This window comes from Cervus elaphus, chromosome X, assembly GCF_910594005.1.
Source record: "Cervus elaphus chromosome X, mCerEla1.1, whole genome shotgun sequence".
NCBI classification, from domain to species: domain Eukaryota; kingdom Metazoa; phylum Chordata; class Mammalia; order Artiodactyla; family Cervidae; genus Cervus; species Cervus elaphus.
This window is the reverse complement of record NC_057848.1, coordinates 85,322,461-85,337,765: the sequence shown is the minus strand read 5'-3', so window position 1 is coordinate 85,337,765 and position 15,305 is coordinate 85,322,461. Positions and strand designations below refer to the sequence as shown.

The following is a 15,305-nucleotide window of genomic DNA, read 5'->3' as shown; positions in this document are numbered from 1 at the left end:
TCCAACCAGTCCATCCTAAAAGAGGTCAGTCCTGGGTGTTCATTGGAAGGACTGATGCTGAAGCTGACACTCCAATACTTTGGCCACCTCATGCGAAGAGTTGACTCATTGGAAAAGACCCTGATGCTGGGAGGGATTGGGTGCAGGAGGAGAAGGGGATGACAGGGGATGAGATGGCTGGATGGCATCACTGACTCAATGGACATGAGTTTGAGTAAACTCTGGGAGTTGGTGATGGACAGGGAGGCCTGGTGCTGCGATTCATGGGATAGCAAAGAGTCGGACATGACTGAGTGACTGAACTGAACTGAACACACCCATAAAGGTTTTAGTAGTGGTAAAGAACAGGCCTGCCAATCAGGAGACATAAGAGACTCAGTTCAGTCCCTGGGTCAGGAGGGCATGGCAACCCATTCCAATATTCTTGCCTGGAGTATCCCCATGGACAGAGGAGCCTGGCAGGGTGCAGTCCATGGGTTCACAAAGAGTCGGACACGACTGAGCACGCACATGAAAGTGAAAATGAAAGACGCTCAGTCCTGTCTGATTCTGCAACCCCATGGACTATACAGTCCATGGAATTCTCCAGGGGATCTTCCCAACCGGGGGATCGAACCTAGGTCTCCAATATTTTAGGCAGATTCCTTATTAGCTGAGTCACAAGGGAAGCCCCAGAATACTGGAGTGGGTAGCCTACCCCTTCTCCAGCGGATCTTTCCAATCGAGGAATCCAACTGGGGTTTCCTGCATTGCAGGCAGATTCGTTACCAACTGAGCTATCAGGGAAGCCCACCATACATATACCCATATAAGAATGTGAACAAAAGACTAATGGCTATTAATTAAATAATAACCCCTTGTCAAAGGGGAAAATATCTGTGAAAAAATAGGATCTATTCTGTTTTTATTTCATTGCTCAACTTGATAGACATGAGTTTGAGCGAGCTTCAAGAGCTGGTGATGGACAGGGAAACATGGAGTGCTGCAGTCCATGGAATCGCAGAGTCAGACATGACTGAGCAACTGAACTGAACAGATTCTATTTTTATATAGTTTTCCATCCTGGTGGCACTTTTATATCTCTGTCAGTAAACAAGCCAGGGTTCCTGAAAAGCGGCTTTTTTGGGGCCTGTAAAGCAAATCTATGTAATTGCTCAACTGTTCTAACAAAACCGGTACTTGAAAAGTTCAGTTTCATCTTGAATGGATAGGGTTTATTTTTATTATTTTTCCTTTTCTACTAGCTCTTTGTGCAGCAATGTAACCATTTACTTTTTCTTTGAGTTCAGAAAATATGATAGCTTCCTCTCAGATGTCTTAACAAGTAGAATACTTGTGAAATTCTTGGAAAGTTGTGAAAGTTACTTCCTGTTTAGAACACATAATGATCAGCATCTTTCTGCTTTGAGAAAGTAAAATAGTTATTCAAGATTTCAATAAGAAAAATCCTCTTAGACTGTAGTATTATCATCTAAAGTAAGACTCAGCAAACTGTGACCCACACACCAAATCTTCCCTGCCATCAGTTCTTGTAAATAAAGTTTTATTGGAACACAGCCACAATTCATTTGTTTATATATTCTCTATTGCTGCTTTCACACTATAACTACTGTTGTTATAGTTGTTGAATAGTTGAATAGACAAATAGTGTTGAAAAGTTGCAATAGACAATAGGGTCTATTAGCAATATCTAAAATATTTACTAATTGGCCCTTTACAGAAAAAAAAAAAACAAAAAAAAAAAACCCGACTGCTCACCTAAGCATCATTATCTTGAATTCTGTAGGGATTATTCATGTGTCAATATCTGCATTGAGAACTATCCATTTTATAATGGATAAGCCCATATTTACTGTTTACTATAAATAGATATGCATTAATTCCCTTCTCTTAACCCCACTTCTTCCCTTTTAAAAACTGAGACTTTATGAAAATCTACTGGGAATTCCCTGGTGGTCCAGTGGTTAGGACTCAGGCACTTTCACTGCCAGGGCCTGGGTTCAATCCCTGGTCAGGAAACTAAGATCCAGGAAGCTGCATGGCAAGGCCAAAAGGAAAATAAATAAATAAATAAATAAATAAATAAATAAATAAATAAATAAACTTTATCATCTCTATTCCTACACTTGTGCTGTGAAACATCTCAGTTTCATTAACTCACTCACTCATTCATTCATGTTTGGTTAGTAATTACTATGTCAGCCACTGTGCTAGATGCTTGTGTAATTGTGCTGAAAACCTCAAAGACTGTTATTTCTTTCTGAGTACTTAACCTCTAAGTTCTATGTGCTCCTTCTCATGGCCAATGTTTCCTGCAGCTTCTTCCAATAATTTCCCTCCTTATCTACTGTGGGTCAGACTGGACTATTCTCTAACCTCCAAAGACATACAGTATTAGTCTTTCCACCTGGATTGTCTCTCTTTACATTGCCAGCTGTCAAAATCTTACCAGTGAGTTTCATTTTAAGATGAAAGCTTGAGCTCATTTCTCAGTTTTTTCTTTCAACCACTAAATTTCAACAAGTGAGGTGTAATTGAAATAAAAAAATAATAAAATTATGATTATCCTAAAGCAATAGTAGTAATAGTAAAAACAATAATGGTGGACTAGACTCTGTGAAAAAAGCTTGGAGGAATGAGAAGGCCAATAGATGATCAGCTTAAAGAAAATACAACAACAACAACAACAACAACAACAAAAAAGACATAACCCAAAAATGTATGAGGGACTCTTCTACTATGAAACATGGGAGTAAGCACCAAGAGTTAGCCATACTTGTATAAAGGTAATACCTGTAGTAAGGAGAAGTACAAGGGCAACCAACAGCATGGATACTTGGAGTACCACAGAATGGGAAATCAGCCAATTTGGCCACTGAAAGTTATATCCCACCTGACATTTGGGGTAGCTGGTAACTGTGTCAGTGTCTACTTTTAAGCAAGAACTTGGGTTTGAGAGGTGAGGAGTTTCTCCAGATGGTTGTGACTCCAAGGAAGAAGCCAGAAGCATTAATGGTCAGATTAGAAGCTGAGGTAATTTCTGTTATCATAGATTGTTGTGGACCTTGCCACTCCCCAACTTTTACCCCAGCTTGAAACCAAAGACTAAACAGTGTATCTTGGTTCTTTCAGACATGTAAGAACCCATAAAATTTCTCAACTACAGAACCTTTCTGAAAAAAATTATTAAAGATGTATTTTCTAAATGTGGCATTTTCACCACATGATATATGAGATGATTTTGTTTTTTGGTAATACACTGAAAAAATTTTTAAATTAATAGTTATATGTAAACTGGCATAGTAACCTATGATTTCATATATAATTACTTAGAGTGAATATAAAATGAGTTAAAAGTGAATTAATTTAAATAAGTTATTAATAAAATATAATTATAGTGGTGCTCAGATATAAAAATTATGAGAGTGATGAACAATTGACTTAAGTTTGAGAAATAGTGTACTAGAATATGCGTTACCAAGTCAAATACAGGAAGCATTGATGAATAAAGACCAAAGGGTAGCAGATTATGCTACCCCAGCATATGCCAATTTTGCATAAGGATTATATTGAATTGAAGGTAACTGAGAAGAAACTGATGCAAGAAAAGTTTTCTCCCCTCACTTGCCCAAAATTAAGACATAAATTTACAAAGGTATTCCTCCTCCCCTCTCTACCTGAAGGATAAAAGTTTACCAGAGAAAACAGTTTTACCAGAGAAAATTTTAGACCCTTAACAGCCTAGATAATGCGCCAGAGGAATGTACATAGCAAACTTTACTAACTAGACTTTACCTCTGCCCATGGAGGTTTAAAGCTGCTTTCCTTTGCCCTGTCATTTCTCCACAAATTTATTGTTCTGTATTTAAAATGCTATGTAAATTGGAATTCTAAACAAATTTGAGTGTTTATTTCTCCCTGGGTATCTCCTATGTATGCATGAGATGTACATTAATAAACTTCTGTTTTTTTTCTTGTTAATCTGTCTTCTGTTACAGAGGTCTCAGCCAAGAACTCAGAAGGGTAGAGGAAAAATTATTTTTCCTCCCTTACAGGAACTAATGAAAATTGTTAAAGCTGATAGTTGTTGATGGTAAGAAAAAAAGTGAAATTCAAAACTGAAACTGAATCCCACATTTTAAAAGGGGAAGAAAGAGAGGCAAGGCAGGAAGAAAAGAGGTATGTAAATATGTAATGCATTTCTTGATTTGGATTGAGGGAAATAAAATAAATACCACTGAATACTTCTGGAATCTAGGTTTAAATATCTGTATGTTGAACCCAAGTTCCTGTGTCTGAGGCACAGTGAGGCCAAACAAACCTAACACTGGGATTTGGAGCAGAGAAAGGCTTAATGTGGGACCAAGCAAACAGAATGAGGGGATCATGCTCAAAAGACCCAAACTCCCCAATGAATTTCAGGAAAGAAGTTTTTACATACAAAATTTAGAGGAGGCCTGCAGGATGTGTAAGCCTCTTCTGATTGGTTGGCTGTCAGATAATAGGGAGGTGTTCCAGGAATCTCAATCATCAGCCTCCTGTTTCCATCCAGTCTGGTTCCAACCAGTCCCATGTGCTTTGGTCAGTCTGAAGTTACCATCCTCCACCTGGATGGGGGCCTTATACTTCCTGTAGAAGAACTCAGAGAGAAGTTTCAAATTTTTATGCACATTCCCAGAGTAGGAAACAGGACCAGGGCCCATGAAACTATTGCTTCCTTCTGTATTTTCTCACTCTCCTAATTAGTAACTTTGTGAATCTGCCCTTTGGAACTCAGGGAAGGTTTAGGAGGCTTAAACTTTTTTCCTACAAACAAGAAACAGGAACGTGGAAAGGTTTTTGTACTTGAAAGGGCCTCACAGGGTTCTGCTTGGTTTTAATCTGCTTTGTTTTCTTTGATACGCCTCAATCTTGGGAGGAATAGATGCTGGACCAAAAAAAGGAATAACATTTTGGTTAGAAAGATTAATCATAAACTCAGCAGAAACTTGGACTTAGGGGAACTCAGTTTCAGAATTAAAATTTAAGGATAACCATTAGCAGAATGGGTTTCCCAGGTGGTGCTAGTGGTAAAGAACCTGTCTGCCAATGCAGGAGACTTGGTTCGATCCCTGGGTTGGGAAGAACCCTTGGAGGAGGGCATGGCAATCCACTCCAGTATTCTTGCCTGGAAAATTCCATGGACAGAGGAGCTTGGTGGGCTAAGTCCAATGAGTTGCAAAGAGTCAGACACAGCTGAAGCGACTTAGCACTCCTACACTAGCAGAATACACATGTAGAGAGACATGCATATAAACCTAAATACAAACATATACACAAATGCATATTTCAAAAAAAGAAAAAAAAAAGACATTAATTAAAAAAAAAAAAACTATGCACATAGATAATAGGAAAGACACAATTACACATTGGGAATAAAACCAAATACATATAGAAGTAATGTAAAGAGGTTATACTCTCTCAGGTTGGCTAAAAATGTCAAAGTGTAATTTATATGAGACAAAAGAAGTTTGAGAATAAGAAATGAAAAATATACTAGGAAAATATTAATAAAGAAATGCAGGTGTGGCATTATTAATATCAGAAAAACAGAATTCAAAGAAAAATATCAAAAGGGCACAGAGAGAATATTTCATAACTGAAAGAATAATCCATCAAAATATATGTCATGAACTTTTATTACCTAATTATGGGGTTTCAAAATATATCAACAAAAACTGATAGAATTTCAAGGAGAAATGTGCAATCAGTATGAGAATATAATATATTTCACCAAGTTTCTAGACCAAGTACATTAAAAAAAAATAATATAGTATTTGAATTTAACAATTAAATATTTAACTTAATAAGCACATATTACACACACACACACACACACACACACACACACAGCTGTACTGTTTTAGGAGAAGGGGACATGAGAGTATGGTCATGTCCCAGGTCTTGGATGAGTTCCTGGGACAAGTGACTTCCTGCAGGAAGAATTCAAGAATGAACCATAGTAAAGTGAAAGCAGGTTTATTTAGAGAAATACACATTCCAGAGGCAGAGTTTGGTCCATCTGAGAAGGCAAGAGTGGCCCTGATGTGGTTAGTTTTTATAAGCTAAGTAGTTTCATAAACTAATAAATGTGAGGCTTCTTCCAACTATTTTGGGGAATGGGTGGGAATTTCCAGAAATTGGCCCACGGCTCATTTTTTGGCCTTTATTGTCAGCCTCAGAACTGTCATGGTGCCTGTTGGTGTATAATCTAGCTTGCTGATGTATTAAAATGAGCATATAGTGAGGCTCAAGGTGTATGGGAAATCGAATCTTCTGCCACCTGGGACCCAGTTGGTACTAACTAGTTTTTGTTGCATCTCAATGTCTATATTATTCTTTTAAAGCTTGTGCCCTGCCCACTTCCTTCCTGTCTCAGTAGTTGTAAAAACAAACAAACAAAAAAACACAGACTATTTTCAAGCACAAGTGAAATATTCTCAAAAACGGACGATATACTAAGCCTGCAGAAGAAAAAAATTCTCAAGAAATCAAAAAATGAAAATCTTCTTGCCACTTTACCCTGACTGACCATCACACAATACAATCAGAAAGAAATAACCAAAATGTAGTAAGACAAAGTCCTATATACCTGCAAATTTAAAAGCACACTTTGGAATATATCTTGGGTTAAAAAGGAAAAATAAATTAGAAATACAATTTATTTAAAATTGAATACCACATATCAAACTGGTAGAATGTGATGAAAAGGCAATTTAGGGATATGTATACACAGCCCTAATAAAATGAATTTAGTGAAGAATAAACAAACTCATGAAACTGGTGGAAGAACCACAACATAAATTCCATTAAATTGAAGAAAGAAATTGATAAAACTAAGTGCAGTCATAATACAAAATAAAATAGAAACTTGATCGATAAAAACTAATACACTGTAAGGATCAAAAGAATTAGGCAAAATGTTGTTACATAAAATTAAGGAAAAAAAAGGAAGGGAAATTCAAATAAATAGCTTAAAGAGTAGAAAGTGGACATGGATAAAGAAGAAATTAAAACTATTTATTAATCTAGGCCATGGACATGCTATGGTCTTCTCAGTGGTCATATATGGTTGTGAGAGCTGGACTGTAAAGACAGAACAGCAAAGAATTGATGCCTTCGAACTGTGGTGCTGGAGAAGACTCCTGAGAGACTCTTGGATAGCAAGGAGATCAAACCAGTCAATCTTAAGGGAAATCAACCCTGAATACTTGTTTGAAGGACTGATACTGAAGCTGAAACCCCAGTATTTTAGTAATCTGATGAGAACAGCTAACTCACTGGAAAAGTGTCTAATGCTGGGGAAGGATGAGGGCAGAAGGAGAAGAGGGCATCAGAAGATGGGATGACTGGATGGCATCACCAATGCAATAGACATGAACTTGGGCAAACTTAGGGGGATGGTGAGGGACAGAGAAGCCTGGCGTGCTGCAGTCCATGGTGTCACAAAGATTTGGACACAACTGGGTGACTGAACAACAACAACAATGGAAATATTACATTGTATTTTACACTGATATGGTAAAATCACCAAGATATTTGTTGAATAAAATAAATACATTCAAAATGTGATCCCATTCAGATTAAAACACAAGATAAAGAAATACTGTGCATGTAATTGTGTTAAAAAATATCTGGAAGGACACATTCCTCAACTGATAATTAAACTTACCACTGGGTGACAGGACTGGGCAAATTGTGTTTTAGTCTTGTAATATTAAATATTTTAGTTATTTTACCAAGGGAACATATTTATTTATTGCTTGTTTAATTAAACATTAGCCTAAAAAATAACAATCACAACAAAACAATAATGATGACCAATTAACTTGTTATTATGATTGGATTATAGAGATAATGAACACAGTTTAAGGAAACAATGAAGCTAGAAGGAGAGGTTGGAGTCAGATAAAGGGTCTTGTGAAATATCATTGATTTGCCACAAACGTGAAATGGGATCAGTTGAAGAGTATTAAGAAATATTTGTGTTTGAGAAAGTTAATCAGATGTTAGAGAGCATGTTTGCACATGAATGCATTTGTAGTAAAGAAGTTATTTCATTATTTTGGAATTCCACTACATGGCTTAGCCAAATGATTTTTTGTGATTTAACACTTAAGAAAGTTTGTTAAATCAAATTTGAATTATGGTGTTCTGATTTCATGTAAGTGAGAAAATTCACAGTATAATTCTCCTTAATTCCTAACATATTTTTAGATTGGTTAGAAGGATTTTGTGTTTCTTAGAGAAAAATATTTAAAGTGCAAAAGTGATCAGTTATTAATGGCAATCACTGCTGAATATTGTGGTCAGTGAAACTGAGTAGGTTTACAGGCCTCCTGGTCAAGGAAGCCTTTCTTTGTCCCCATTTCTTATTTGTAGGGAACAGACTCTAGCCTCTATTACCTTCCTTGAGTTTCAAAGGGCAGATTCAAACAGTTGCTAATCAAGGGAAGAGCAGCCAAGAAACCACCTGAGGTAGGAATAAAGGAATCAGAGAAGCTTATCAAGAAGATTGTTGTCCGACTCTTTACAACCCCAAAGACTGCAGCATGCCAGGCTTCCCTGTCTTTCACTATCTCCCAGAGACATGCTCAAACTCATGTCCACTGAGTCAGTAATGCCATCCAACCATTTTGTCATCTGTCTTCCGCTTCGCCTCATGTTCTTAATCTTTCCCAGAATGAGGGTCTTTTCCAATGAGTCAGCTCTTCTCATCAGGTGCCCAAAGTATTGGAGCTTCAGCTTCACCATCAGTTCTTCCAATGAATATTTAGGGTTGATTTCCTTTAGGATTGACTGGTTTGATCTTGCTGTCCAAGCGACTCTCAAGAGCCTCTTCCAGCACCACAGTACAAAAGCATCAATACTTCCACACTTAGCCTTCTTTATGGTCCAACTCTTACATTGATAAATGTCTACCAGAAAAAACACAGCTTTGACCTTTGCTGGCAAAACAATGTCTCTGCTTATTAATATGCTCTCTAGGTTTGTCATAGCTTTTCTTCCAAAGATCAAGCGTCTTTTAATTGCATGGCTATGGTCAGCATCTGCAGTGATTTTGAGCCCCAAAATAAAGTCTGTAACTGTTTCCATTGTTTCCCTGTCTATTTGCCATGAAGTGATGGGACCAGATGCCATGATCTTAGTTTTCTGAATGTTGAGTATTAAGCCAGCTTTTTCACTCTCCTCTTTGACCTTCATCAAGAGGCTCTTTAGTTCCTTTTTACTTTCTTCCAGAAGGGTGGTATCATCTGCATATCTGAGCTTATTGATATTTCTCCTGGCAATCTTGATTTCAGCTTGTGATTCATCCAGCCCAGCATTTAGCACTATGTACTCTGCATATAAGTTAAATAAGCAGCGTGACAACATACAGCCTTGACACACTCCTTTCACAATTTGGAACCAGTTCATTGTTCCATGCCCTGTTCTAACTGTTGCTTCTTGACCTGCATTCAGGTTTCTCAGGAGGCAGGTAAGGTGGTCAAGAAGATAACCTATGACCAAATTAGAGAGGTGCAGGCCTTTCACACACACTAATCTTACCAGCAACCCCAACTTTGAACCATAAAACTGCTCACCAAACTCTCCTGGGTAGGAGCACATTTTTTTTTTTTTTTTTGGTGACGAAAGCCTGCCTTGTCCCCATTTGCCCGAGAAAGCTATAAAGTTATTCTTTTCTACTTCAGCCAAAATTCTGTCTCCCAGATTTGATTCAGCACAGAGGCCGGGATTTCAGCATCATGATTTTTCCAGGCATTAAACATTGCAGTTTAGAATTCTAGTGCTTATTAACAGAAAATGAAGATATAAAGTACTGTGCCTCACTCTGGACTCTAAATACATCATTTCACACTATATGAAAAAAAAATATTCAAAATGTTTCAAAAATGATAATTGTTCTCTGTGATATTTGCTTAGTTCATTATTAACCATTTGAAGTAATGGGTGCACAGATTGAAATTATTGTCTATGCTGTAGTTCCCCATGGACAATTTAGAGTTCAAACAGGTCTGAGGGACCCATAAATCCTTGATGCATTACTATAGTGATTTTTATATTTTAAAGCATTCTGAATGAAAGAATTTTCCCATCGGTATAAACTGCTATGACAAGAAAAGTTCTCTCACTGATGAATTGTTAATATTCCTCAAAAGTAATATGACAAGGAGCTTTTCACTGTTAGGTGGTCTGTCATCTACAAGGCTCTCACATCAAACATTTTTGGACTTATACTACAGTAATGATAATTTAAAAAATGAGTCATTTTACTAAATCTTATGTAACCTTGATATTTTTGTGTTAACTTTCTTTCCATTTTAGTCATAGTCATGTTATTTGCTCAAAATTTAAAACAATCCACACAAGTACTGAGAGCTGAGGAGAAACATATGCTCTGAGGCCTTGGCATCTTCCTTTGAGATCTTTTAAGTATGTTCTAGATAGTTTCAGTATTCATTTCACACTACTAAAATGCAGGAAATAATTATTATAAAGCCCTTCTATTCTCTTTTTTGCCCAGCTTTATTGAGATATAATTGACTTATAGCATCATGTAAATTTAAGAAGTACAAGGTGATGATTTGATACACATTATATATTGTGAAGTGATTACTCCATTAGGGTTAATTAACACCTCTATTATCTCCTTCTTTTTAAGATTCCACAGATAAGTAAGCTCATACAGTACCTGTTTTTCTCTGTCTGACTTATTTCTCTTCTATCTTTTGAGAGATTTTGTTGACACTTATGACCAGACAATTGCCTTCTACTAGTAAGGTTCTCAAAATATTTTACAGAAAAGTCACAATGCTATTTTCCATATTCTTTTGGAAACATCTCCACATCACTCAAACTCTTTCAATTATTCAACTACTGAATACAGTTGTCTCTCGTATTGAAATAATTTGTGAGGTAGAGAAAACAAACAAAAAACAATAGACAAATCTATCCCCTCTCAAAAATAAAAGGAATAAATGCAATAACCCTTTTCTTCTGATCCCCTCATACTTTGTCTGAACCCTGGCTTGTAAACTATGCAGAAAGTGAGTTGTTAGATGATGTTGAACTTGTAACTTTATTCTCTAACACATTCTGAGAAGCTTTCCTGGAAAGGACCAAGAAGGAATAGCTACTTTGCTCTATAGAGAAATTCCTCTTTAGACTTAAAGCAAACAAATGACAGAAAATAAACTAAGCACTCAAAAGTTTATGAAAATTTGAAATACTTAAGTGTGAATAAATTATGTGCAAGCCTTTGTTCACTTTAGATTGTCTCTTTCCCACTAGAATTTCTACCCGAACAGAAGCCTAAGAAATTAAAAAAAAAAAATTCCTTCCTCATTGGGCACCCTGAATTTTATATTCATTCTCCCCATTTATGCTGCAATTAACTTAGGGGCCATATAACTCTACAAATAATTGCACCAGTTTTTTCCTTTTTCATTAAAACTAACTCCATCTCTACAAGTATAGGTAGAATATTTATATACATAAATGTATGTACCTGGATTCAGAAACAAGCTCATCGTTAACACATGCATTCTCTGGTCTATTGGTAGTTTGCCAAACAAAAGTATGTGCCTCCACATAGGCCACAGAGGAAGAGTTAGGTGGAGAAACAAAACAATTAGCCCTTTTCAGTGCCCCAAATAAGTGACATTAAAGTAAGGCAAAGTGGGTCACCTGTTTTTTAGGACTCATAATAAGTATTTTTAACTACATTTATTAACTTATGTTATAAATAATTATGATTTTAAATAAAAAAATGTTAGTTTCTATGGAAAAAGATCATTATTGTAGTATGACTGTCCAGATTTTTGTTTCTTTTGAACCTATGTAGCACTGAACTTTATAAAAAATGCCATTTGATAAAATAATTTTAATAGCAGTACTTGTCTTTTTATAATGAATGCTATTTAGGTGAGTCTGAGGCTTCCCAGGTAGTGTTAGTGGTAAAGAACCTGCCTGCCAATTCAGAAGATGCAAAAGACGTGGGTTCAATCCCTGGGTCAGGAAGATCTCTTGGAGAAGGACATGGCAACCCACTCCAGTATTCTTTCCTGGAGAATACCATGGACAGAGGAGCCTGGTGGGCTACAAGTCCATAGGGTTACAAAGAGTCAGACACAACTGAAGCTACTTAGCATGCATGCAGGTAAGTTTGGGGCATCCCAGGTGGTTCAGTGGTAAAGAATCCACTTGCCAATGCAGGAGATGTAACAGACCGGGGTTTGATCCCTGGGTTAGGAAGATCCCCTGGAGTAGGAAATGGCAACCCACTCCACTATTCTTGCCTGGAAAATTCCATGGACAGAGAAGCCTGGTGGGCTAGAGTCCATGGGGCCGCAAATAATTGGACATGGTAAGTTTGAGCAAATTGGTCTATGCTTAAGAAAAAATGGAAACAATCATAGAAATTATTGACATTTTTTTAAGAAAAGAGAGGAGAAAGAAGAGGGGAACAAGGTCTACAAGTGCCCAAGGCACTGATCAGGAGATGACCAGGGATGGAATAAGGTGAGGGTACAGGGTTGAAAGACAAGCAGCTCCTTCCCCTTATCTTCCCTCCATACTGCTCTGTTCCTTATTAATTATTCCTTTCTTGTTGAGCAAGAATGAAAACAGACTAGAGGACTAAAAAGAGGCTGATGGCCTGCTGTGATATCAGCCCAGATGTGGTTTTCCTGATCCTGACTATGGAAGACCCTCTTGCTCAAGACCTTTTGTCTTGACTGACCAGGAAAAGAGAGAGACAGGGAATCACTCTCCTTGAATCCATTCTCCCTTGTCTGGGCACTGAACTTTGGGCAGGTGAGAGAGGTGGTGCATGTATTAGGGGACCAGGAAGAGGTGAATCTGTAGGAATGTGGGAAGTACAGGAGATGGCTTGCCTCAGACGACATTGCCTCCCACACACCTGCCACTCCTCCCACAACCACCCTGAGCATCACTCCCAGGCATTGTTCTCTCTACAGACAGTTGGCTTTTGTTTGCCTCTTGAAAGCTAGGCTAATATATATGGGAAAAAATACTGGAAAAAAGTTTTAAGTATTAAATGCTAAATTTAACCTGTGAGTGGCCTGTCAATTTAAGAATAAAGTATGGTTACAGTAGTTATTATAGTGTTATGTTATGTGCTGTGCTATGCTTAGTCACTCAGTCATAGTAGGCCTTAAATCAAATGACAAATTCCTTGTCAAAAACTATTTGGACAAAAAAAAAAAAAAAAACAAGTAAAAAAAAAAAAAAAAGCTCTTTCAACAGATGACCGTCATAGATAAATGTGATAAAATCAAGGGGTATGGAGCACAGTGTAAAGAAACTTGGGCTTGAAAGGCACCTACAAACATCATGGATTGACTATATGACCTTGTATATTTTATCTAATTACTCTGAATCTCAGTTTCCTCATCTGAAAAATGGAGAAAATGATTTTACATATTTTGCAGAGCTCTTGTGTGGTTTAAATAAGTTAGTACATATTTAAAATAGCCAAGATATAGAAACAACCTAAGTGCCCATCAGTGGATGAATAAAGAAAACATTATATATATATATATGTTCTATATATAACTTATTTATAAATAAACATATATATATAATATAATATTATTCAGCCATAAAAAGGGAAATCCTGCCATTTGCAATAACATAGATAAACATATGAACATGGAGGACATTATGCTTGCTGAAATAAGATAGATGGAAAATAACAAATATATGGTTTCATTTGTAGAGTCAAAAAATATTTTTAACTCATAGAAACAGAATAAAATGATGGTAGCTAGGGCATTGGAAGAGTGCGAAGATTTTAGCACAGGGTACAAAGTTTACAGGGTACAAACTTTCATCTATAAGATGAATAAGTTCTGGAGATTTCATGTACAACATGATGACTGTAGTTAATAAGACTATATTGTACACTTGCAATTTAATAAGAGAGTAGATCTTAAGCATTCTTACCCCATACACATGTACACACAACAGTAATTTTGTGAGGTGAGGATGTAATAATTAATTTGATTGTGGTAACCGTTTCATAACATATACATATATTAAATTGTCACATTCTACCCTTTAAATATACACAATGTATTTTTTGACTGTGTGGCATGTGGGATCTTAGACCGGGGATAGGATCGAACCCCCGCCCCCTACATTGGAAGCTCAGAGTCTTAACCAGATCTAGTCTTAACTAGATCACCAGGGAAGTCTTTTTTCTTTTTAATTAATTAATTAACTTTATTATTTATTTTTGGCTGTGCTAGGTCTTTGTTACTGCCCACTGTCTTTCTCTAGTTGCAGCAAGCGGGGGCTGCTATAGGTGTGGTGTGTGGACTTCTCATTGTGGTGGCTTCTCTTGTTGCAGAGCACGGGCTCTAGATGTGTGAGCTTCATAGTTGCTATACGTGGGCTCAGTAGTTATGGTGCAAGGGCTTAGTTGCCCTGTGGCATGTGGAATCATCTCCGACCATGGATCAAACCCTTTTGCCCTGAACTGGTGGGCAGATTTTTAACCACTTGACCACCAGGGAAGTCTCACAATTTTCTTTGCTAATTGCACCTCAATAAATCTGGGAAAAAATAAGTGATGCATATAAAATGTCATATTATGTTATTCAGAATTCTTGGTTGTAACTTGCAGACTCTTCAAGTAACCAAAACATAACAGCGAATATATTGATTAATATAATTTGGATGGAAAGAACAGGGCTGAATTACAATAGGACCAGCTAGATCTAAGATTTCAAATAATGTCCTGAGGGCTTCAGATCTCTCCTCCTTTCTCTCTTTCTCCCTCTCTATCTTTCCCCCTCTGTTGCTTTGTTTCTATTTCTTTGTCTCCAAGAATTCCTTTTCTTTATTTGATATCACTGTTAAGCAGATCCACTCTATACTGTGAAATATATGGTCCTTGGAATCTCTGGGATGACATTGTCCTTGATGCCCAGGTTTTCAGAAGGGAAAAAAAAAGACAATCTCTCTCTTTGAATTTCTATCTATCCTTATAAATTGTTTGTTCCTTATAAATGATTGTTCTGATGGAACCAATCATTGTCCCCAGGGGTATGAGTACTGATTGACCAGGTTGATTCATGTACCCACCATTGGGGGAAGAATAGACCTTGTCATTTTCAGGCCTATGCAAATGGTGTGGTACAGTGATACTCTACTCTGGCTGAATGTTAGAAACACCTGAGAGGCTTTTTTTTTTTTAATAGAGGTTGCTGGGTCATAACCATTAAGTTAGGTGAAAAGAA

At 37.0% G+C, this 15,305-nt stretch overlaps 1 non-coding gene across 1 annotated transcript; it reads left to right on the top strand.

Moving 5' to 3' along the window:
- The first annotated feature begins 1,946 nt into the window (after positions 1-1,946).
- TRNAE-UUC lies at positions 1,947-2,019 on the top strand. The gene has a single exon. It is a non-coding gene; the product is annotated as a tRNA-Glu (tRNA).
- Positions 2,020-15,305: the final 13,286 nt, after the last annotated feature.